The sequence below is a fragment of the Thalassophryne amazonica genome, chromosome 18, assembly GCF_902500255.1.
Source record: "Thalassophryne amazonica chromosome 18, fThaAma1.1, whole genome shotgun sequence".
Taxonomy (NCBI): Eukaryota; Metazoa; Chordata; class Actinopteri; order Batrachoidiformes; family Batrachoididae; genus Thalassophryne; species Thalassophryne amazonica.
Window position 1 is genome coordinate 14,516,101 of NC_047120.1, and position 24,019 is coordinate 14,540,119.

The 24,019-nt window shown below is 44.0% G+C and overlaps 2 long non-coding RNA genes across 2 annotated transcripts; one reads left to right on the top strand and one right to left on the bottom strand.

The window, feature by feature from the left end:
- On the bottom strand, nucleotides 1-2,609 carry LOC117530308. The gene is made up of 2 exons (XR_004566298.1): nucleotides 543-2,609; nucleotides 1-206 (listed from the first exon to the last, which is right to left on the bottom strand). It is a non-coding gene; the product is annotated as an uncharacterized LOC117530308 (long non-coding RNA).
- On the top strand, nucleotides 570-23,686 carry LOC117530340. Its single transcript, XR_004566329.1, has 3 exons — nucleotides 570-704; nucleotides 20,060-20,066; nucleotides 23,676-23,686. It is a non-coding gene; the product is annotated as an uncharacterized LOC117530340 (long non-coding RNA).
- The last annotated feature ends 333 nt before the right edge of the window (nucleotides 23,687-24,019 follow it).

The following is a 24,019-nucleotide window of genomic DNA, read 5'->3' on the forward strand; positions in this document are numbered from 1 at the left end:
TTCTGAATGTGGTCAAAGATTTGGAAAAAAAGAGCACTCTGAACACACACATGATAATTCACACAGGACAAAAAGCATTTGTCTGTTCCGAGTGTGATCAAAGATTTGGGCGAAAGAGCACTCTGAAAACACATACAATAATTCATACAGGTCAAAAAGCATTTGTGTGTTATGAGTGTGGTCAAAGATTTGGGCGAAAGAGCTACCTGAATGAACACATGATAATTCATACTGGGCAAAAAGCATTCATATGTTCTGAATGTGGTCAAAGATTTGGGCTAAAGAGCACTTTGAACAAACACCTATTAACTCATACAGGGCAAAAGGCATTTGTTTGTTGTGAGTGTGGTCAAAGATTTGGGCGAAAGAGCTACCTAAACCAACACGTGATAATTCATACTGGGCAAAAAGCATTTGTCTGTTCTGAATGTGGTCGAAGATTTAGACAAAAGAGCACTTTGAGCAAACACCTGTTAATTCATACGGGGCAAAAAGCATTTGTCTGTTCTGAGTGTGGTCGACAATTTGGGCTAAAGAGCAACCTGAATAGACACATGATAATTCATACAGGAGAAGAAGCATTTGCCTGTTCTGAGTGTGGTCGAAGATTTGGGCTAAAGAGCAACCTGAACAGACACATGATAATTCATAGTGGACACACAAAGAAAATACCGACACCGCAAAAATGACCTATGAACAACATGGTAATTGAAAGAAATTGCTATAGAGGTTAAAGTTCAATTGGGCTCAGAGCTAGCTCTCGCCATTTTGGTGCCCTTGGTCTCAGGTTTTCTGTGGCAACCCCATGTGCAAGCCAGGGACTTACTTTTTAGGTGAGAATATGATTTAGATTATAGATTGACAACAGCCGTATAACAGACCTAAAGGTTTAATTGGGCAGCGCAATCTCGTTTGAACCCTGCATGATATCGCAGGATTTGATCACTTATGGGGACAGCCACACCCGTTGTGCAATATAAATATACACAGCATAACTTCACACAGGAAAATGGTGTACTGTTTTGTTTTTGGCTGCAATCACAGAAGCAGTCGCTTCCCAGTGGAGAAGGGAAGACGAGGCAAATGGGAGACTGTGTCGGTCAGTGTTAGCTCACACAGCTAACCAGAGTTGCTGCATTCTTTTGCCTGCACAACCACCTCCAAATGTTTGAGCACCAGGTCATAAACAAACCGCAACGTCCACCGCATCGTCACTTTTTCTTTGAATTTTCACTTTGTGTGTAATTTGCCAAAAATTTCAGAGAAAGTACTGCGTTTCTGTCCCAGAAGTAGAGAAGTTATGTCATATGCATCATATTTTAGCCGTTTAGCACCTGCCCTTAAACGAGACTGCGCTGCCCAATTGTTGATCAAACACACCCATACACAAAAAAATAAAATAACATAAATAACAATGATAAATATTTAAATGAAATAACATAAATAAAATGCATAAATAAAAAACATTTTTTCACCATGAAGGAAACTATGTAAACTACAAAAATTACAGAAGTGTTTGGAAAGTTGAACAAGTTTTATTTACACTTTCTGTTTGTACTTCTGCCTTTATAATTGTAAATACCTTTATCGACTCACGACGGCAGCATTTCTCCAACAATAAAGGTGTTCACAGTATTTTCATGAAGAAACCAATTTGACTGAAAGCACCAAATTTGGTCTTTATGTTGATGAAACAGTTCACGGGCCGAGGAGGTTTTCTGGCCTGTTTAAGGAGAATAAATGATCTGATCATAAAGATTCTATAAGCATATGGTTCAGACTATTTATGACAGAATGTTCTGGAGTTATGGGTTAAAATCAGCAGAAAAGGTGACAAAGGTCAACTTCAGTACACACACGAGTCAAAAGTTAAAGTTGCTCCAAATTTGTTAAAAATGATGCAAATTGTTCTGATCAGTCAAATAATGTGGTTTAGTATTTTTAAATGTTGACCCTTGTGTAACCCTTGGTTGACCTCTACCTGGCTCCAACTGTCACCCTGGGACGGCTCCATGTGTTACTGAACCACAAGACAAAATGTCACATCGGCCAGAAATGAAATTAATGGTGATGACTTTGTCTGCTGTCGTCTCCAAACAACAAAGTCACTCAGTTATGACAAATTTGCTGCTTTCTGTATTTTGACAAACTCCAGATAAACTCAAGAAACCCTTTAAAAAGTATAGAATCAGCTGTTTTTCCACCTGTATGGAAGCTGTAACATTATTATTATTATTTTAACTTAAATCAATCTCAGCAACTTGACTAGAACCTTTGGCCACATACCTGCTTTGTATGTTTCTGTCTCATCTGGATTTTCTTTGTGTCATCCCATCTGCCCCCCCACAGCATGTTTACCCTCTGGCAGTGGGGTCAGGGTGAAGGTGTCATTTTCCTCCTGGTTTAAAGTTTAAGAGTTAAGATTCACTTTCAACACGAATGTGCAAGTGTCAGATACAGGGAGATCTTCCCCTGTTGGTGAGAGCCAGTAACATTAGAAATGTGAGACTAAACCACACCCACTGTAATGTCCACATGGTATAAAAAGTGTTTTATGACTCATTTTAGGGGCCTTCCACAAGATGGACACTGTCTGTGAGGGTCCCGGTCCGGGCTTCATTGTGACCTTTAATAAATCCAAAATGAGGAATACAATGGTTTGGTTCTTGGAAAGGGGCAGTAAATTACATAAAGAGCCGGGAGAAATTACATTATGTAATTTCTCTACTTCCGGGGAAAACATTATGGCATTTTCTTTTTAGGCAAATTACATGCAAAGTGAAATTGCAAAGAAAAAGTAATGATGAGGTGGAAAGTGAACATGTGTTGCTGTTTGTTTAAGACCCAGAGCTCAAATGTGTCAAGGCGGTTTTGCAGGTGAGAGAACGCAGTTACTCTGGTTAGCTGTGTACCCTTAGGAAAAGTAGTATACTTAAAGTTCATTTAATTAAGTATGCTTCAGTATAAGTATAGCAAGTATACTACAGACCGTGTACTGTTAGTATACTAGAAAGTACACAAATGTAATACTTTTTCGTACTAAATTGGGACATTTCAAGTTTATAAAAGTATTTTAAAGTTTGTTTTAACTTTGCAAAAGTACACTCTATACAACAAGTACACTCATCTATATACTATCAATGTACAATGTACACTTATCAATGTCCTTGATATATCCCTCTCCTTTGCTTAAAGTATACCACAAGTGTGCTTATCGATATACTGCCATTGTACTAGTTGTATACTTTGAGTCCCTATTTTTAGTTTATTATCGTATACTGTTATACACATTGGATATTTCACAATTTTATTTTTTATACTTTAATTTTGCTTGGCATATTACTTGTAGCTTAGTATTTATATACTGAAAATATACTCCTTAAAGTATTCTTAAAGTTTTCTCATACTGTATGTACACAAGAGTGTGATGCATTTAAAAAAAATCACAAGACAGAATGTTGAAAACAAGTTTGATATAGTTTCAAACATTTCAAAAACAAAGACCTATGAAATCAAGTCCTTCCTTTGTGGAGAAAATTAAAGGAAAAAATGCATGTAAAATGTAAACATAATGGTCTCTCCAAGATCAAGTCCTTATTTGTAAAAATGTCAACATAGCATCTTCAACTGAGAACTAAAGTCCTTCCTTGTTAAAAAAGGTAAAAAAAAAGAAAAAAAAAAAAAAGAACGTGGGCCAAGAGGGGACTCATCACACTGAATCAGTTATTTGATGGAAATGTTATGAAAAGTTTCAAACAACTAAAAGCTAAATTAGAGTTACCAACAAGCGATTTTTATAGGTATTTACAAATAAGAAGTTACACCATAAAACATACAAACTGGGAACATATTAGAAGAGAATCTACAAACATAGAAAAACATTTTATTAATTTGGTTGAAAATGCAGGGGTAATTAATTTTCATTAATGTACCAAAAATTGTTGATTGATATGGCAGACAACACGCAACACATAAAACAGCAATGGGAAATGGAGCTAAATGTCATTTTAGAGGATGCTGTTTGGAGGGATATTTGCTCTGGTTGCCACAGGGGAGTGGGTCCCCATAAGTGATCAAATCCCATTCCATATCAGACAGGGTTCAAACGAGACAGCGGTGCCCTCTTGTTTGGCTGTTTGTTTGCAGCAGTATTGCTTCCCAAGCCAAGACTGGTTTCATTTACAGCTGGCTGGACTGGTAAAATGCAAAGGTCAAGTCCAAGGTCACAGACACTCAGCAGAGATTAAAAACCCAACATAGTACCCAGCTCCTATTTCACTGAGTGAGCTGCTGTGCATTCTGAGAAATGTGGAACCAAAACATACTTCTTTTGTCACACATTTCATTCTCACTGTACATGTGGAGTTGTATCAGCATCCAGTGTGGAACCATGTCTTCACTTGGCACCAGGTTCACACTGGATGCTGATGCAACTCCATATGTACAGTGAGAATGAAACGTGTGACACTTGAACCACTGGGGATCTTATTGTTTGATTATTTTTTTTGCAGTGTTAACTGAAACATTTGCTGACGTTATTTCGCTGCATTGAGAGCTGTATTTGTTCTCAGAGTGACTCTGTTCCCAAAGCATTCTTTGCATTTCCATCACCTCAATTTCAAGTCTGCCTCTGAAAACACTCATTTTAGAAGGTTGATTTAAGGGAGATCCCTTTCCTCAATCCCTTAAAGAAGTAGGTCACCCTACACTTCACAGGATGCACAAAATGGAGAGAAAGGTTGAAGGGAGAGATTTGGGATTGGGCCTCAGTCTGTGTTAATTATAGGAAAGGGAGAATAGCTGGGTTTTTAATCTGGATTTAAATGACTCTCGAGATTCAGACTGTTTTATCTCAGCAGGAAGACTATTCCGATTGAAGCAGCAGGACCTTTGTGGCCGGGACGACGGTGGGGGATCGAACCCACGCGGCTCGCACCAAAAGACCGTTCCTCTACCAGGTCAGCCAAAGGGGAACTCCCCGTTAGCCAAGCTAGCGGGAACGTCTTTTCAATTGGGACCCAGGACTTTCATCCCGCTACACAATGAACAGGTGCACGATAAGAGAAACCTCTGTGGCCAGCTCACTTCTTTTTGACCATAGGAATACACACAATAATCCTGTCTCTTGGGAACACAACATGGTGCCGGTACATAAGGTTTAATTAGATCAGCCAGGCAGGGAGGAGTAGTCCAGAAAGGATTTTGTATGTTGATGACAAAACCTTAAAGTGTAACTTCACACGGACAGGAAGCCAGTGAAGGGAGGCCAAGATTGAGGCAATATGGTCAAACTATCTTCTGTTTAGAACTCTGGCAGCAGCATTTTGAACTATTTGAAGTCATCTGATTTTTGTCAGACAGAAAATAAGACATGACGGCAACCCAAGTAACACCAAACATTTTGATAACATTTGTCCAATCACCCAATCTTTTGGTTACATTGTATGATAAGATTCCAAGAACGTTCATAGAATGTTTATTCAAAAGCCCCCCCCCCCCCAATAAAAACCTACAGAAAACATTCTCCTATAATACTGAATGAAGTTTTGGGGACTTTATTTTCATTCCACCATTTAGATTGAACCAGTCAAGGTTATGAGCAAGGTTTCAGTTATCTGATTATCTGTTATCGAAGTTAATTTTTTGGTTATCTGTGCCCACCACTGTGCATATGTATATATATGTATGTATGTATGTATATATGTATGTGTATATGTATGTATATATATACATACATACATATGTTTCTTTCTGTAAAAGGGAGTTTTTCCTTCCCACTGTCGCCAGGTGCTTGCTCATAGGGGGTCGTTTTGACCGTTGGGGTTTTTTTGTAATTATTATATGGCTTTTGCCTTACAGTATAAAGTGCCTTGGGGCAACTGTTTGTTGTGATTTGGCGCTATATAAATAAAATTGATTTGATTTGATGTATATATGTATATGTATATATGTATGCATGTATATGTATATATATGTATATGTGTATATGTATGTATATATGTGTGTATATATGTATGTATATATATATATATATATGTGTGTGTGTGTGTGTGTGTGTGTGTGTGTGTGTGTGTGTGTGTGTGTGTGTGTGTGTGTGTGTGTGTGTGTGTGTGTGTGTGTGTGTGTGTGTGTGTGTGTAAAACTGTGGAACACATTACATCTCAGAGAATCCATCACCACTCTGATAGGTGTAAATGCTTAAGCCATGTGATTCCAGCAGAACTGAATACCTTGTGGGAGCCCGAACAAAGAAATAAGACATGGTGAAGAGGGCTGAGAGATAAGGAGGGGACACCGATGAGAAAAAAGACCTCTTACTATGGGAAAGCACTGCCATTCTCAAAGTAGTTGAAAGAACAAAGAGACAATTTATCTTTCACCTTTTTTGGAAAGACTGAGTTGCAAAAGACACCTTTCCTCTCTGTTTATTATTATTATTTAATGGGACTCTGTGTTTGGATGAATTAATGATCAAAGTGGCTTGAACTCTGCTTCTGCTTTAGGAGAATAAACATATTTTAAGATCAGATCTATTTTATTTATCACAAAGGAAATTATTTGCCAGATTACAGAAATAATAAACGGTGAACAATGTTTTTTCTTTTTTTGTACCCATCCTACAGAGGGGCTGGGGGATTATACAGTCTGATTGCCACAGGTAGGAAAGACCTCCTGTGGCATTCCAGGACTCAAAATAGTACGTGCGTGTGTTAGTTTGTGCACGTATTATTTGAGGGGTGCATGTAATTTTATACTGCACTTGCACTGGTGCAAGTAACTTTATCCAAGTTTTATCAACTATAAGCACCAGTAAAATGAACCAATAAAGGAATAAATAAGGAAAAAAACAATTTCCAGTGTGTCGTCTTCATCTTCCCTGCGTTTTATGACTCACACACACGGAGCGAGTTGCTGTGTTCTATTTGTTGTGTTTTTGCGCAAACATGTAAACAAAGAAAAGAAAAAAGCTGGCTGCGGTTCCTCACTCTCTGCCCTCAAACTCTGTCATCATTGTGTTATAAACCAGTCACCATTTGTTTTATTATACATCTCTGTTGTTAATAAAATTATCTTCACGGATGATTAGTTCACGCGCGCACGTGAAAAAAAACCTGGCTGCCACTGCGGTTCCTTTATGTAACCCAGGAGAGGTCACTTAAAGTGATTTTTTTTTCTGGACATGATAAATTGTGCGCATGTTTTCCTTTAATTGAGCCCACGAAATAATAAAATGTGCTCTCAAATTAATAAAACGTGCGCACGTTTTCCTGGCCGTGATCATTCGTGCGCACGTTTTCCTTTCATTCAAAATGAACTCCATAATATGACCTAAATTGTCATCCTCACGACGGGGAGATGCTTCGCCCTCAGCATCCTTTTTAATGTGCTTAAACTCCAGATGATGCCATGCTGGGCAGCTGGAGTTCTCTGTATGTCCTTGTGCACCCAAACCATGATGATATACCCTATTCCAGGGCTCCATAGTTCCTCGCTCTCTCTCCCCTGAAACACTGTCATAATTGTGTTATAAACCAGTCACCATTTGTTTTATTATACATCTGTGTAGTTAATAAATAAAATAATCTTCACAGATGATTCGTTCGCGCGTGCACGTGGAAAAAAAAAAACAAAATTGCCGACTCTACTGCTGCTGTTCTCCCCTCAAACTCTCCCCAGAGAGGAAGAGTCTTACACATCAGATGAGGAGTTTTAAGGCTGATATAAGACTGACTTTTGGTTGTGCAAGTCACTTTTTTTGGTGCAAGTAATTTTTTTGTTGCTAGCACCAGTGCAAGTAGGTTAAAAAATGTATTTCGACCCCTGCATTCTGTGGTGCACCTGGGTGGTCTCAATCTATGGCAGAATGTGCTCTGACAAGGACGTCAGTGTGGCTTGCAGAGGGTGGGAGGTGTTGTCCAGGACGCTGAGCAGCTTCCTCAGCATCCTCCTCTCTCACACCTCCACAATAGACTCCAGTTCAAACTGCGGGGCAGAGCAACCTCCTGATGAGCTCATTGAGTCTATTGATGTCAGATGCCTTCAGACTGCTGCCCCCAGCACACTACAGTGGAGAAGATGACAGTGGCTTTAGTTCCACTACTGCCTGTTTATTATACTGAAGTGCACTGCTCTATCCTGCCAAGTTATGAGCATAATTTGCAAAGCAGTTTGTCAAAATATCATAAAATGGAGACAGATATAAATGTAAAATAGGCCGTGTTAAGTTTGTAATATTTAAATAGTTTTCACACTGAGGACAACCTGGATATTGGCTACAGTAATAAAACATTAGATCCCCCACCTCAGAGACACCAGTTTTTAAAAATACATTGGTTAGGTCAGCACACTCTAGTAATTAAACTGGTCATAAAAATAGGCTGGTGAAAAATCATCTGCAAAAAAATATTCCCTCCCTGGTGCATTAAGATTCAAACCCTGTTATAGAATTAACTGATTTCAGTACAATGGTTGGTGTTATGGATAAGACGCGGAGTGAGGAGCGGTCCAGTATCTGACTGAACCCAGCATGAAATAATCAGAAGCAGTTCCAAAAAGAAAACACATTTATTTTTCTCCCCTTTGTGCTATACATAAAATACTAATTAATTAAAGTTCTGGTGAGGTGAAAAGGCGGCGCGCTCTCTCAGCGTCTCAACAGTCGGAGTCCGAACGTTCAGGACTCAGGAGTTCCGCCGACACCCCCCCCCCCCCAGGTGACTTTTTTTCCCAGAACTGTACTCTGCGAAGGAGGAACAGAGATGAGATTATTCAACACTATTACTACGAAATATTGTTTGGAGGCAAACTTATCAGCTACACGTTTAGGTCTGAATTCCAACTTAATTCAAGGAGGCTGCTGCTCACAGCTAGTGGAGGATCATTAATCCGCACGCCACTGCCGTGAGGAGCACGCCAAACACTTTCCACCAATAATTACTTATAGCTTATATATAAGACGCCAATTTACATTCCCGGATAAACTTTTCAGAATATTCACCTCTGTCGTGTGCTGACAACGTTTGTCTCTCACCCTTGTCCTCCTTCACAGGCGCGATGTCAGACTCTGAAACGGCCCTCAGCATCCCCACATGGTCATCACAAGGTCGTATTCTCCGGCAATCTTATCCAACTCACTGCTGGTTTAAATGTAGTTCTTCATCACTACATTGGTACCAGCTGGAAGTCCTCAGATCTGCACGTGAACATCATAGGTGTCGTGGATTATCCTGATAGAGAGCCGCACGAGAATGCAACAGGTGCAGCCAATCATCGTAACAGAGGAGAGAGACTCTTCTGCAGCACATTTTCCTCAGAGAACAGCCCCAAATCATCTGGGAAGGAAAATAAACACAAAACAACCCAACCTTGTCCAGCCAAACCCCCCCAACACACAACAGTTGGTGGTCGGGGACATGCCCCTTGTGATCTGTACAAATGTAAAACCTTATCTTCCTGTAATTTAGATGGCTTTCTACATGATTGTATGTTAGGTTTTGCTTTTTTACATTGCAGGAAATACATTTCTAATACACTGAAGAAATCCCAGTAGCACGAGTACAAGTGTAGGTGGCCAGTAGAGAATTAAGCAGTAGAACAATACAGTCACAGTGATGAAGAAACATAACAGACTCATTCTGAATGTGTGTTTAAGTTTGATCTAGTCCAAATACATAGAGCGTTCTCAGAAACTGTCTTTACAAATAAGCAGTTGCTAATGAAGCATACAGCATTCTAGCAGTGAATATTGCACGAGGGCCGTACAAAAAAGACCATCCATCCATCCATCCATTTTCTTCTGCTTCATCCGAGGTTGGGTCGCAGTGGCAGCAGCTCAAGCAAAGCCGCCCAGACCTCCCGATCCACACACACCTCCCCCAGCTCCTCCGGGGGAACCCCGAGGCATTCCCAAGCCAGCTGCGAGACGTAGTCCCTCCAGCGTGTCCTGGGTCTTCCCCGGGGCCTCCTCCCGATGGGACATGCCCTGAACACCTCTCCAGCGAGGCGTCCAGGGGGCATCCAAAAAAGATGCCTGAGCCACCTCAGCTGGCTCTTGTTGGTCTTCATTTTGCATGTCCACATTGAGCTTGTTTGCTATTAATTCCTCCACTTCAAACTCTTCAGTGTAATAAAATTTGCTCGGAGAATGATCCTCTTCATTGCTCATAATTTCTTTGTTCTTTTTTGGTTTGTTTTATTTCATGCATATCAGGTTTTGGCCCTGTTCTGGTTCATGATATTATTTTTCCCCTTTCCTTTACCTACGACCTGCCTCCTTCTTGGTTTAGCAGTCATTTTATTTTGTCATTTATTGAGTCTCATTTTACTTTGGTTCTTTTTCTCTCTGTTCTGTGTAGTATACTTCACTGGTTTTGTTATATTTGGTTCTTTTTCTCTCTGTTCTGTGTAGTATACTTCACTGGTTTTGTTATATTTGGTTCTTTTTCTCTCTGTTCTGTGTAGTATACTTCACTGGTTTTGTTATATGCTTATCATTTATCTTCAGTGTTTTGCATTATCTGTTATACTGTAGTCTCTGGTTTTGTTTTCTGTTAATCATTTAGTCTCTGTTTTGCTTATAGTTTGTTGTGCCACTTTGTTATCTTTAGTTGTATACTTTAGCCATGGTCAGTTCCATCCCAGTTTTGCCTTAGTATTTATTGTCTGATGGTTCACTTTTAAGTTCTTATGTTTATGCTTACTGCGATCCTTTTCATATTAGTATTTTATTCTGCCTTCGGTTTTTGATTTATCTTTGTTATCATTTATCTTCGTCCCTGTTGTGTGGGCCGCCAGAAGAGGAGGTACTGCTGGCCCACCACCACAGGACGCCCTGCCTGAAGTGCGGGCTTCAGGCACGAGAGGGCGCTGCCGCCTACAGGAACAGCCGAGGTGACAGCTGTCACTCATCAACTATGACAGCTGTCACCGATCATCTGCATCTCACCCGGGATAAAAGCAGGATGACACCTCCACCACATCGCCGAGATATCGACTTCTGTGAGAGGTAATATTCTCTGCCAGCATTCAGTGATTTCCAGAGCTATTGTGTTGCAGCTGTCAACCAGAAGACCGGCGTGGGTCGCGACTGTTTCGTCCTTCGTCTCGTCAGATAAGTGGTTAAACAGACGCTGCACGAGTGTGTGTTAAAGGTGGAGGTGGAATTCCCACTGTTATTGTTACGGGGTGTACACACACCCACACTTGACTGTTTTCCGCCAGCAGTACCAGATCCGACACGCTGAGACGGTGGCCACCTGGGGACTTCGGGACTTGGCGGCTCCAGTATCCTTCGGGTTCGGTGGCGGTGGAAATCGTGTGGTTCCGGTTCATCTCCAGACGGGCGTCTCCTATCGTCGAGCCTGCCCACACGACACCTTCATTAATTGACTTGTATTCATTCTGTAATCTGCTGTGTGTGGTTGTGACATTCACAACAGTAAAGTGTTCTAATTTAACTCCCTCTATTGTCCGTTCATTTACGCCCCCTGTTGTGGGTCCGTGTCACTACACTTTCCCAACAGTCCCATTTGGTTGTGTTGTCACTCCACCCTCTTGCACCTGCCCTTGTGTCTTTGTCTCTCACTTTGATTCTGTCTGCTTAGTGTTCTCCTTTCTTCATGCTCTTGCACCTGCCCTTTGCTCATCTTCATCCTCCTGCCACACCCCCTTTTTAGAATGTTCTCCAGCACCTGTTTCTTGTTACCTAATCACCACCTTCTCTACTTAAGCTGTTCCCAGTCACCACTCCCTTGCCAGTTTGTTGACTTTGTTCACTCTTGTCTCAGTTATGATTTGACATGCCATGTTTTGATCCTGCTCTTTGTTTTTGACTGCGCCTTTTTGCCTCAGCCCTGCTAACTTTTGTTTGCTCATGCTTTTGGACCCTGCTTGTTTTTGACTGCGTCTTTGCCTAGGCCTGCCTGTTACCTCCACTCTGCTGACTGCTTACCTGTGTACCTTACCTTGGCCCAAATTAAAGATTATGTCTTCTTTTACTCCTATGCCTGGTCTGAGAGTCTGCATGTTGAGCCCACTCACTACTTGTGCTATACATCCTTGGTTCCTGACAGTGCAGTTGTTGTTGTTGTCCATTTGGCTGCTCACGTTGTGTTCGGGGCCACCACAGCAGATACAGCACGATCCGCATTCATATTTGGCGCAAGTTTTCTGCCGGATGCCGTTCCTGATGCAACTCCAGTGTAACCTGGAGAAACGCACATAGCCACTGGTTTCCCAAAGAGGTCTCTCATCCAAGTGCTAACCAGGTCCTGCACTGCTTAGCTTCTGAGATCTGAAGGGATCAGGCTTACGCAGAGCAGATCGGCTGCTGTTCCTGACAGTGCAGTAAAAATTGCAAACAAAGTCGCAAATCTGATACACGATCTGGACTAATTGTCATGAGAACGGTCTGACATGGGAAAATATCAGACTAGAAATCAGCTACTCAGAGCGCGCGTACTGTTAGAGCCATATAATAATAGGGTTTATAAAATGTTAATTTATGTAACACTGTTACTGTTATGTGTCGGACGCAGGACGGAGAACCGACCAGCGTTTGAAGGACCCAGTATAAAATAAGCAGAGCACGGTACAAAGGATAACTGAATTTAATAACATAACAGTGATGTGCTACAATATAACAAATGAGTGCGCGGTCTGGCGTGGTGGAATGACGGTGTGCTCCCAGCAGCACAAACGGTCCGGAGCCAGAAACAGTTCGGACCCAAGGACCCCGCCGACACCCCCCAGGTGGCCGCGACAAACCGAGTCTGTGAAAGAGGAAACCATCATGTGAGTCCACACTCCACACACAGAGAGACCACTCAAAGGTGTACATAAACAGCAAACACTTCCTGGCTTAATCACTAATCAGCTTCCCATCCTGCAGGCATGGAACACCCAGTTCACATTCCTCCACTGCAGTGGAAGCTGATTAAACGACTAACATAACAGCTCAATATAATAAGGTGTGAGGGACACCACATTTACTGACTGTACTAATGTTAGTCACAAAACCTACTGTACCTCAGGAAGTGTGCTGACGAGCGTGAGACCTCACCCCCTCCTCTTTCACAGACCATGGCATCAAAACCTGGGACGGTCTCTGCATCCATGATGATGAGATGGCTCTCGAGACGACGATCTCACCCGTCTGGTCACAAGGTCGAGTCTCTGGCAAATACACACTGTGTACTCCAGACTTAAATGCAACCATGCTCCAATCCATGTAGATGCACCACAGCTGTGAGTCCTGACGAGCTGCACATGACCAGCCTCAGGTGATCAGGGTGAGGTCCTGATAGCTCAGCCACACAGCCACTCAGTCCTGAATGCAAGCCACCTGGAAGGAAAAACAAAAGACAGAACAGAAGACAGAAACAAAAGGCAGCCAGGCACCCCCAGCCATACAACAGTTACAACAGTTTATTGTGTACAAAATGTCATAATATGCAAATATAAAAACCTAGCCTGTGCTTATTTGCTAAAAAAGTGTTTCTATTGTGATGTTTCCCATCTTGGTAAAATCCAAAATTGGCAGAAGATGAACAGCGATTATGGACAGCCCACTGACTTATAACAATTGCCACATTTTATAAAAGGAGAGAAAATATAGATAAATAAAGATTCTATTTTCTTTGTACATTCTGCCATTGGGGTCAATTATAACCCAGCACAACCTGTCCTTTCATTGTTATGCAGATGATCTGCAAATCTATCTGCCTGTGAGGACTAATGGGAGTGATGCTTTGTCATCATTATTTAATTGTATTCGTGATGTAAAGCAGTGGCTGTCCCGAAACTTCCTTTACTTGAATGATGGTAAAACTGAGATCATGGTGTTTGAGTGCACTGGCATACCAAATGTGGTAACACCAAATTTTGGTGCTTTGGCTAACTATGTAAAACCAGCTGTCAAGAATTTGGGAGTGATATTTGACAGCTGTTTGAGGTTCGATCAACAGATAAATTCTGTTGTCAAAGCTAGTTTTTTCCAACTTCGCCTTTTGGCTAAAATAAAGCACTTTGTCAGTAGACGTGATCTTGAGACGGCCATTCATGCTTTCATCAGCTCCAGACTTGATTATTGTAATGCACTTTATTCAGGCATTAATCAGTCGTCTCTTGCACGTCTCCAGATGGTGCAGAATGCTGCTGCTCGTCTTTTGACAAACACTTTTAGAAGTGAGCATATTGCGCCCATCCTGTACTCACTCCACTGGCTTCCAGTTCGTTTTAGAATTTATTTTAAAATTTTAATGTTTGTGTTGTGAAAGTGTAGGAACACGGACCCACAACAGGGGGTGTAAAAGAACGGGCAATGGATAAGCCAAACAGTAACAATTTAATGTTGTAAATTGTGCACAACGGAATACAGACAACAATCAGTTTGGGACTATAGTCAATTACACGTTGGGTGACGTGTGGGCAGGCTTGAGGATAGGAGACGCCCGTCCAGAACCGAGCCGGATCCCACACGGCCCTCACCGCCAACGGATCTGAAGAACACCGGAGCCACCAAGTCCTGGGTCCCCAGGTAGTCACCGTCTCCAGCTGTCAGACCTGGTACTGCTGGCAGAGAACAGAAACAGCACAGGTGAGTGTGAGTACGCACACTCAGTAATCCCACAGTCTGTGTTCTTTTGGGAGGGAGCACCTCCACCTCCAGTCACACACTCGTGCAGCTCCTGTCTAACCACTTATCTGGTTGGGGTGTGAAGCGAAGCCGTCGCTGATCACACCAAACGCCAATCCCACAGATAAGGCAACACCACAGGAAAACGGCTGCAAAGAAGTTCAGACTATTAGTCAGCGTTAAATACAGCAGAGAAATTACCTCCAAGGTAGCTGATTTCTCGGCGAGGAGGTGGAGTTGCAGTCCGGCCTCTATGGTGATGGTGATGAGTTGACTGAGTGACAGCTGGTGCTGATGATGAGTGACAGCTGTCACTCCCAGTGGCTCCGGCGCCCTCTCATGCTTGAAGCCTGCACTCCAAGCAGGGCGCCATCTGGTGGTGGTGGGCCAGCAGTACCTCCTCTTCAGCGGCCCACACAACAGTTTGTTTTTAAAGCTATTTATGGCCTTGCACCTCCCTACTTGTCTGAAATTTTAACTTTGCGCACCTACAGTAGGACATTAAGTGTTATGTGTCGACGCGGGTTGAGGAGCGGACCTGCGTCTGACGGAACCCAGCGCTAAAATAACCAGAAAGCGGTTCCAATAACAAAACAATTTATTTTTTCCACCCTCTGGTGCATAACAAAGTGTATGAACAAAAGATGCGTCAGTCTGGTGGAGTGAAGGCTGGCACACTCTCCAGCGCCTAAAAGGATCGAAGCCCGGCGCTTCTGGACTCACTTTACCGCCAAACACCCCCCAGGTGGACACGACAAACCGACTCTCTGCGAAGGATAGAAAAGGTGAGGTAAGTCAGCAGCTACAACCAATATCCTTCAAAAGGCACACACTATCAGCAACACATTCAGGTCTGTATTTAAGCTTTATGTAAATGAGCAGCTTCTCACAACAGGTGGAGGATTACCACTCCGCACGCCACGGCAGTGAGAAGCAAGCTGCACAATTCTCATCACAATTCAAATCTACTGCGTAACAAAATACCAAGTTACTATCAACAATTAGTCAAACAATTAATCACCTCAGATGTGTGCTGACAGCATGTGTCCCTCACCCTTCTTCCTTCACAGGCACGATGTGTCAAACCCAGGCGCGGTCCTCAGCGTCTCACAAACGAACATCACAAGGTCGAGTTCCCGGCAATTCTGCTTGAATCACACATGGCTTAAATGCAGAACGCCATCTCATTATGTGCTTCAGCTGAAAGTCTTTAAGGTTGCACTTGAGCACCATCCACAGGTGCTGCACATAACGCTGATGAGGGTGAAGGACTCTTCAGCCAGCACCTTCTCCACAGACAAATCAGTTTTCATACCACCTGGAGAGCAAAGAAAAGAAAAGAACACCAAAATGTCCAGCCACACCCCCCCCCCCCCCCCCCCCCAACACACAACATTAAGGGCGTCTGGCCAGCTTTACTTGGATGTTCCAAGGTCAAGATATAAACGCTGGGGTGATCATGCTTTCGCGGTAGCTGGCCCCAGACTGTGGAATGAGCTACCTCTTGAGTTACATACTATTCCTGACCTAGCACTTTTTAAATCTAAGTTAAAGACTTATTTATTTAAACTGGCTTTTAACACTTAGTGGGGAGGTGACATGTTCTGTTATTTTTATATTCTTTTTTTATGTGTTGTTTTAAAATTTTATTTTATATGTGTTTTATTTTTGTAAATTTGGGTTTTTAATGTTAAGGACTTTGGACACCAGTCGGTGCTGTAAAGCACTTTATAAATAAATGTTGATTGATTGATATAGAAGACTCTGAAACGATCTCATTGTTATATTCCATAGTTTCAGGTAATGTGGGAGTATAAGTTTTTGTTGGTGTTAGTCAGCTGGTGGTGGCCACAATGAGTGCAGGTGTGAGGTTTATGTGCATGTATTTCTAATTCAAATAAATAATTCAATAAAAATGCTTATTTTTACATTATTCTGACACAAACAGAAATGAAATGAATTATCAAAATCCAAAATAAATTTAATGAGTGTGTTGCCCGTGGAACTCTTCCAGTTATCTTGCAATGACCGCAGCCAGGAGATTGCGTCATTAGATGGTTACCAACAATCATTGAGTGTTTTGACCGTTAACCATAACACTCTCCTGTTGGCGGGTCAGCAGTGGTGGCCAGCCACTGCTCACTCCCTCTTGGCTGCCAGCTCAAGTCCTCCCTCCTATTCCAAATCCAACAGGAGGCTCTCTCTGCTGCCTCTCCAAGTCTTCTCACCGCCTTACCCCTCTCTGCGCCTCTTAGTCCAACCGCTGTCAACAGTTTCCAAACTGACTGGGCTGGGAATCCCCTGCATCCCACCTCAACTGGGTACAACCACATCTGCCAGCCTTTGTCTCTGCAGTCCTGCACCAGCTCTCTATAATGTTCAGATTTCCTTTCATATGCCTCTTCACACCCCTCCTCCTATGGCACAGTAAGCTCCACCAGGATGATTTTCTTTCCTGTAACAGAGTAAAGGACTGCATCTGGTCTCAAGGTTGTGTGGACAAAATCCGGAAACTGAAGTCTTTTCTTTAGGTGTACCCTAAGCTCCCACGCCTGGGCAGACTGCAATAAGCTGGAGCTGGACATACTGGGCCCTGGTAGCTTTGACCCCTCCTTAACAAAGTGTATAGCCGGGGCCGCCTTCCTCTTGTACTGACGTAATAAATTAAGCAATGAGTTGGAGTGGCGTGTCAGTCCAGAATATTTTTAGAACCTTAGACCTCAGCAATTTTTAGCAGAGGAACTGAACCCATTTATTTCCTGTTAATTATGTAATGTGTAATGTTAATTTACTCTCTTAATGTATTTATAAATGGTTTAGGTTGTTGTTGCTATCACATGCTCTAGGGATGGGACCAATCCGATCTCGGATCGGTATCGGGTTCTGGATACCAACGTAATTCTCGTATCGGAAAATACCGATCCAACCCGCTTCTGATACTAGAGAAGAGCCATTGTGAATCCTCTCAACTGCTGTTGTTTCCTCTCTGCTTGTTTACTGCTGAGCGGGCAAAGGGGAGAGGGAGGTTTTCTGAAGGTGGGCTGTTTGAGAGAGCTCTCTTGTGCAGTGTTCTAGCTGCAGTTAGTGGTAAATTTCTGCCCAGTTCTCTGGTCCAAATTGTCTGTTCATCGAGCATGGATTTTCCAAAAAAAATAGCTGAATTGTTACTGAAAATGTGTGATAAAAAGTTAGCCACTTCACTGTCCCAAGGCTGTCAAAAGCTATGAAAAGCCAGCTCAGCATGCAGCCGAGGAGAAGCCGAACAGAGATTCTGTCCGCTGAAAGGGAAGAAGTTTCCATTTAAATCCTGCGTGTGAGCGTTGCTGATAATACATTTATTTTACAGTTGAAAGGCTTTGTATTTACAAAAAGTTTGACGTTTGCATAGCACGAAAACAGCAAGAAAGAGACAGAGGGAGAGAGAAAGTGAGAGAGAGAAAGAGAGACAGAGGGAGAGAGAAAGCGAGAGAGAGAGAGGGAGAGACAGGCAGAGATAGAGACAGAGTATCCTCCTGTGGACACAAACACTTGATCATGAGTGTTTGGACAGTAAATGTCCCGCTTTTGTCCCGGTTTGACTTTGATGTATCAGTGGTTGTAAACTAACGATTTTTGGCGCCCCCTTCTGGCCGACATATGATCCAGACACCAGCGTGTTTTGGTTCTGTGTCAGTGACGTGTCTTTAAAATGTACAACTAGCCTGTGCAGTGTTACCACACAGTCCAGACCAACATCTGGACATCGGCAGAGCCCACACTGTGCCAAAACACAGCTTGCTGGACTTGGACTTTTTCAAACAACTGAACTGAGTTCATTCTAGTCGACAACAGACAGCAGCTCCAGATACACGTGAGTGATGAAGCCGACTGAGCTATTTGCAGAACGACCAAAGAGGAGGCAAGGGGAGGCTGCCTAGTCTGTTACCAGCTGATGTCTGCTAAAGGCTAGAGCTACCAGACCACAGCTGCCTAGTTTCTTACCAGCTGATGTCCATTCCTAGGCTAAAGTTAAATAATCAGTTAGTAGATTCGATCACTGTCAAGCTGAGTGTTTGACCTATTTTTGTTTTTACCAAATAAAGCTACCAGACCGCAGCTGCGTAGTCTGTTATTTGCTTGTGTCCACTTGTAGGCTAAAGGCTAGAGCTACCAGCTCTGTTACTAGCTGATGTTCGGTCTCTTGAAAAGCAGATGATGAGCTGAGAACCAGATTAACCACCAGCGTGAGATCAGCTATGCTCTTATTTTGTCTTAAACCTGGTCCTGGAACAGTCTGCCGGATTTGGCTCTGCAGCTGCACACACTCGGTGCACCGCAGCGACCGCACGCCCACCTCAGGGACAAACAGAGGAGGAGGTGTCTGCATGTGCGTGGACAACAGGTGGTGTTTTGGATGTTCAGGTCATCGAAAAATGCTGCTCTGACATCAAACTGTTGATGGGGTCGTGCTGACTGTTTGACCTGCCAAGACCGATCAGTGCAGTGTCTGCTGCCTGTGGATGGATCTCGTGACTGCACCGGGGACACTGCAGGACTTCCTCAGCAGACATGAGACTGTCCACCATGATGCTGTCTTCGTCCTGGCTGGTGATTGTTGAGGAAGGATATCGTGTCCTGCAGATCAGAGTTGTCTGCAGATGTGACCGTCCATGGAGATGTGTGTCTCTGCAGCGGCCTCAGTCCACAGCGGCCTCAGTCCACTTGTTGTCTGTCCTCTGACAGCCAGCTAAAATCTTTCCTAACATCAAGCCTCTGAAGATCGTTGTCTTTTGTCCACAGGTTTGTTGATGTTTCAAGGAACGTGTGAACATGGTTTTTCAAACTACTGTCATATGATTTTTCCATGTCATCAATTTTCCATTTGTTCATATTTGTTGATCATTTCTTCATATGAGTTTTAAATATCAACAACATTTGACTCACAGCAGAAATAACTTCAGGCCTTGTTTTGTTTTTAATAAATAAATTAATAAAACGTCACATAACTGAGACCAAAATAATGATGGACAGCAGTGAAGACAAACTGATCTTGTGCAAAGTTCTAGTGACACCCAGTGGCAAAGAATACAAACTGCAGCTTTATTGTGGGAAATAATGAAAACAACTCTCAGCTTTCAGCCGGAACACTTCCTGGAATTTTAAGAGTTTGAAAACTAATCATGTTTAAATAAATGACTTTGAATCACGTTAAATCTTTGTGAGTGTTAAATTACAGTGTCATCTGCATTAAAGGTGTGATTTACATGTGGTGCTCCTACAGCAAGTCTTTATACAAACTGTAAAAAGTCATGGGCCTAAAACTGAGTCCTGAGGGACACCCCTTGAAATACTCAACAAGCCCAATTTGAGATCTTCCACCTGGACACACTGAACTTTGTTACAACATCTGGGATTAGGCCTGTTCTGGACCAGTTAAAATTATAGAAAGAAAGTGTGGTTCATAAATTTCAAGAACAGCAAAATGTTCTTCCACAATTCAAACAAGTGTAAACTCTTAATCCGGATTCTAATCACATCACATTGACCCTTGAATGTGTGTTTAAGTTTGATGTAGTTCCTTCACGTGAGAGAGACACAATCCAAACTTCTATTCCTGAGTGGTATCAGACCCACCTGCAGTGCTGGATCTAGAGGGGGTTTTGGGGGTTGCAGAACCACCATATCCCCCCCACTAACCTGAATCTTGATCTGGCCCTGGCCTGGAGTCACTAGACGAAGCTCCAAAGAGCCGCTCCATGGTGCTGACTTATCAAATCAGATTGACTCAAAAATACAACTGATCATCTGGACCAACAGAAGAACCAGCTGGAACACTTCAACACCACAAAGTCTTCAAGAAGAACCAGCTGGAACACTTCAACACCACAAAGTCTTCAAGAAGAACCAGCTGCAGCAGCTCTTCCTCCAGACTGAACCCAGTCCCCGGGACACAGGACAACATCCCGGTCCTCCTCAACAAGTGTGGACGTGATTATGGACAACAAAAAACTTCAGTTAGACCCCCACCACACATAGTACAAATGAGGCTGAATGAAAAATCTACCTACATTCGGGAGGTGTCAAGGTGCATTTGGAAAACGTCGGACAGCAGGCTCAGAGCAGTCGAAACAGTCAGGCCCATTTGTGCACCCACTTCAAATGTTTTGCACATGTTCAAAACCCTGATGGCCCACTGGAGGTGGAACAACTATCAAATGGCAGTCAAAGTGCCGTCTGACTGCAGTCTAATCAGTCGGATGGCGTGAAAACATCATTCGTGACATCCTGATCCAGGGTTGCCATCTCTCACTTACCTGGCGTGACAGTCACGCTTTCAGCATCAATCTCACGCACAAGCGAGAAATGTCACGCCAAAATAAAAATGTTGCCGTTAATTTTTTGTTAATGACGAGACCAGACCACAGCGCATCATTTCTTAATGAAAGGAGAGGTGTTTCAGGCACACACACAAAACAGCTGTTAACATCTGCTGACAGCATTCTCACTGCAGGATTCTCTGATCGTTGATTTGCTGAAAAACGTGCACCTGATACATCAGGTGTGCGTGTGAAGAGTTCAGAAAGAATTCGAGCACAGCTTCGCTTGTTTCTGAGTCGGCCACTGTTTGGATGACAAGGTAAGCTGATAAAAATCCTAACAAATCGAATAATCTATTATCTAATAAAATTTTGTCCCTTGTCACTACAGATGTAGAGAAATATTTCAGAAAAAGGAAGTAGGATGGAGAGGAGAAGAATCAAGCAGAGTTTCCCTTCTGTTATTTTTATTAGTGAATGCAAACTGTTTTTTAATTAGGGTTAGGGTTACCAAAAATTTTCCGCTCACACTATGTGCACGCAGACTCTCAGTCCAGCCAAAGTCCCAAAGTTGGCAACCCTGATGATTGCGTTCGGGGAACGTTCGGCATGCTTCCACACTAACCAGATTTCCCAAATGTGGCTGAACGCACCACGATGGAGACAGACTTGAGTCTCATGTTGCACTGGTCCCAAACATACACAAGTCTTGTATTGCACTGGTCCCAGACAGACATAAGTCAACACTTCTACATTGCTGTCAGCATGAACATTCATTCATTCATTCATCTTCTACCGCTTAGTCCAATTAAGGGTCGCGGGGTGGCTGGAGCCTATCCCAGCAGTCATAGAGCGCGAGGCGGGGTACGCCCAGGACAGGACGCCAGTCTGTCGCAGGGCCACAAATAGACAACACAGACTGTTGTGTGGGCCGCTGAAGAGGAGGTACTGCTGGCCCACCACCACCAGATGGCGCCCTGCTTGGAGTGCGGGCTTCAAGCACGAGAGGGCGCCGGAGCCACTGGGAGTGACAGCTGTCACTCATCCTCAGCACCAGCTGTCACTCATTCATCTCATCACCATCACCATAAAGGCCGGACTGCAACTCCACCTCCTCGCCGAGAAATCAGCTACCATTCAGGTAACTTTCTCTGCTGACTCAAAACATTGAGTAATAATCTGTACTTCTTTGCAGCCGTTTTCCTGTGGTGTGTCCTTATCTGTGGGATTGGCGTTTGGTGTGATCAGCGACAGCTTCGCTTCACACTCCAACCAGATAAGTGGTTAGACAGGAGCTGCACGAGTGTGTGATTGGAGGTGGAGGTGCTCCCTCCTAACTAAACACTGACTGTGGGATTACTGAGTGTGCGAACTCACACTCATCAGGACTGTCTCTGTTTTCTGCCAGCAGTACCGGGTCTGACTGCTGAAGACAGCGGCCACCTGGGGCGCAGGGCTTGGCGGCTCCGGTGTTCTTCAGCTCCGTTGGTGGTGGAAGCTGTGTGGGGATCCGGCTCTTCTCTCGCCAGGCGTCTTCTATCGTCGAGCCTGCCCACATGTCACCTGGTGTATGATTGACAGTCCACCATATTGTTATTGTCTGTACGTCGTTGTGCGATTCACAACATTAAATTGTTCATTAACGCCCCCTGTTGTGGGTCCGTGTCACGACACTTTCACAACAGGATTTCTCGGCCAGCGTCATGGATCCCGAGGGGCGTCAACCATCGCTTGAACAGCCAATGGAAGAGCGAGGTGCACAGGCGCCAGCAGGAGGTGTGTTGGGTGAGTTGCAGCACATCTTAACCGCCTTTACCGCTCGGTTGGACTTAGTTATCGAGCAGAGCAGTGTTCTCAATCGTAGGATGGAGGCTCTCACCGCCCAGGTGGAAGCGCGTGCTCAGGGCGCTGCTGCAGCACCTCCTCCTGCTGACCGTGTGCCAGAAACAGACATTCCGCTGGTCGTTCAACGAACCCCCCCACCGTCCCCTGAAGCATACATAAGCCCTCCGGAGCCGTACGGAGGCTGTGTGGAGACGTGCGCGGACTTCTTGATGCAGTGCTCGCTCGTCTTTTCACAGCGTCCCGTCATGTACGCAGCAGATGCCAGCCGGGTGGCTTATGTGATCAATTTGCTTCGAGGAGAGGCACGCGCCTGGGCTATGGCGCTTTGGGAGCAGAATTCACGGCTCCTAACGGTTTATACTGAGTTTGTGAGGGAGTTCCGACAGGTGTTCGACCACCCTCATAGAGGCGAGAGCGCTTCAAGTGTGCTGCTGTCGATACGGCAGGGGCGTCGGAGCGCAGCGAAGTATGCAGTCGACTTCCGCATCGCGGCAGCGCGAGCCGGCTGGAATGCTGTTGTGCTCCGCGCCGCCTTTGTAAACGGACTGTTTCTGGTCCTTAAGGAGCACCTGGTGGCGAAGGACGAGCCGCGGGATTTAGATGGGCTTATCGACCTGGTTATATGGTTAGACAACCGATTAACGAAACACCGACGGCAGCGAGACGAGGGGCGTGGTCAGGTACAAGCCGTCCCTCTTCCTCCCGGGTCTGAAGGGAAGCCGACTTCCCCACGCTCCACTGCCAGGGCTCTCCACGTGACAACAGCTCCCCCTGCTGACGTTGCTATGGAAACGAGCAGGGCCAAAAAACGATCAGATCAGAGACAAAGGAGGCTGATCCGTGGAGAGTGTTTTCTCTGTAGCTCTACCGAGCACACACAGAGAGAATGCCCCAAACAGTCAAAACAGCAGCACTCGTCCTTAGAGACTGGGCTAAGGGTGGGTCACAACACCCACGTGGGGAAACCCTGACGATCTGCACGAATCCCAGTCACGATCCTGAGTGGGGATCTAACCCTTCACGCCCCAGCACTGGTGGACACGGGTCGGAGGGGAATCTGCTGGATAGCAGATGGGCAAAGGAGGTTGGGCTCCCTCTAGTGGCCTTACCGTCACCATTGTCAGTGCAGGCGCTAGATGGCACCCTTCTTCCACTAATCACACACCAGACACAGCCAGTGACGTTGGTGGTGTCTGGGAATCACAGGGAGGAGATTGTGTTTTATGTAACACCTACCTCCCGA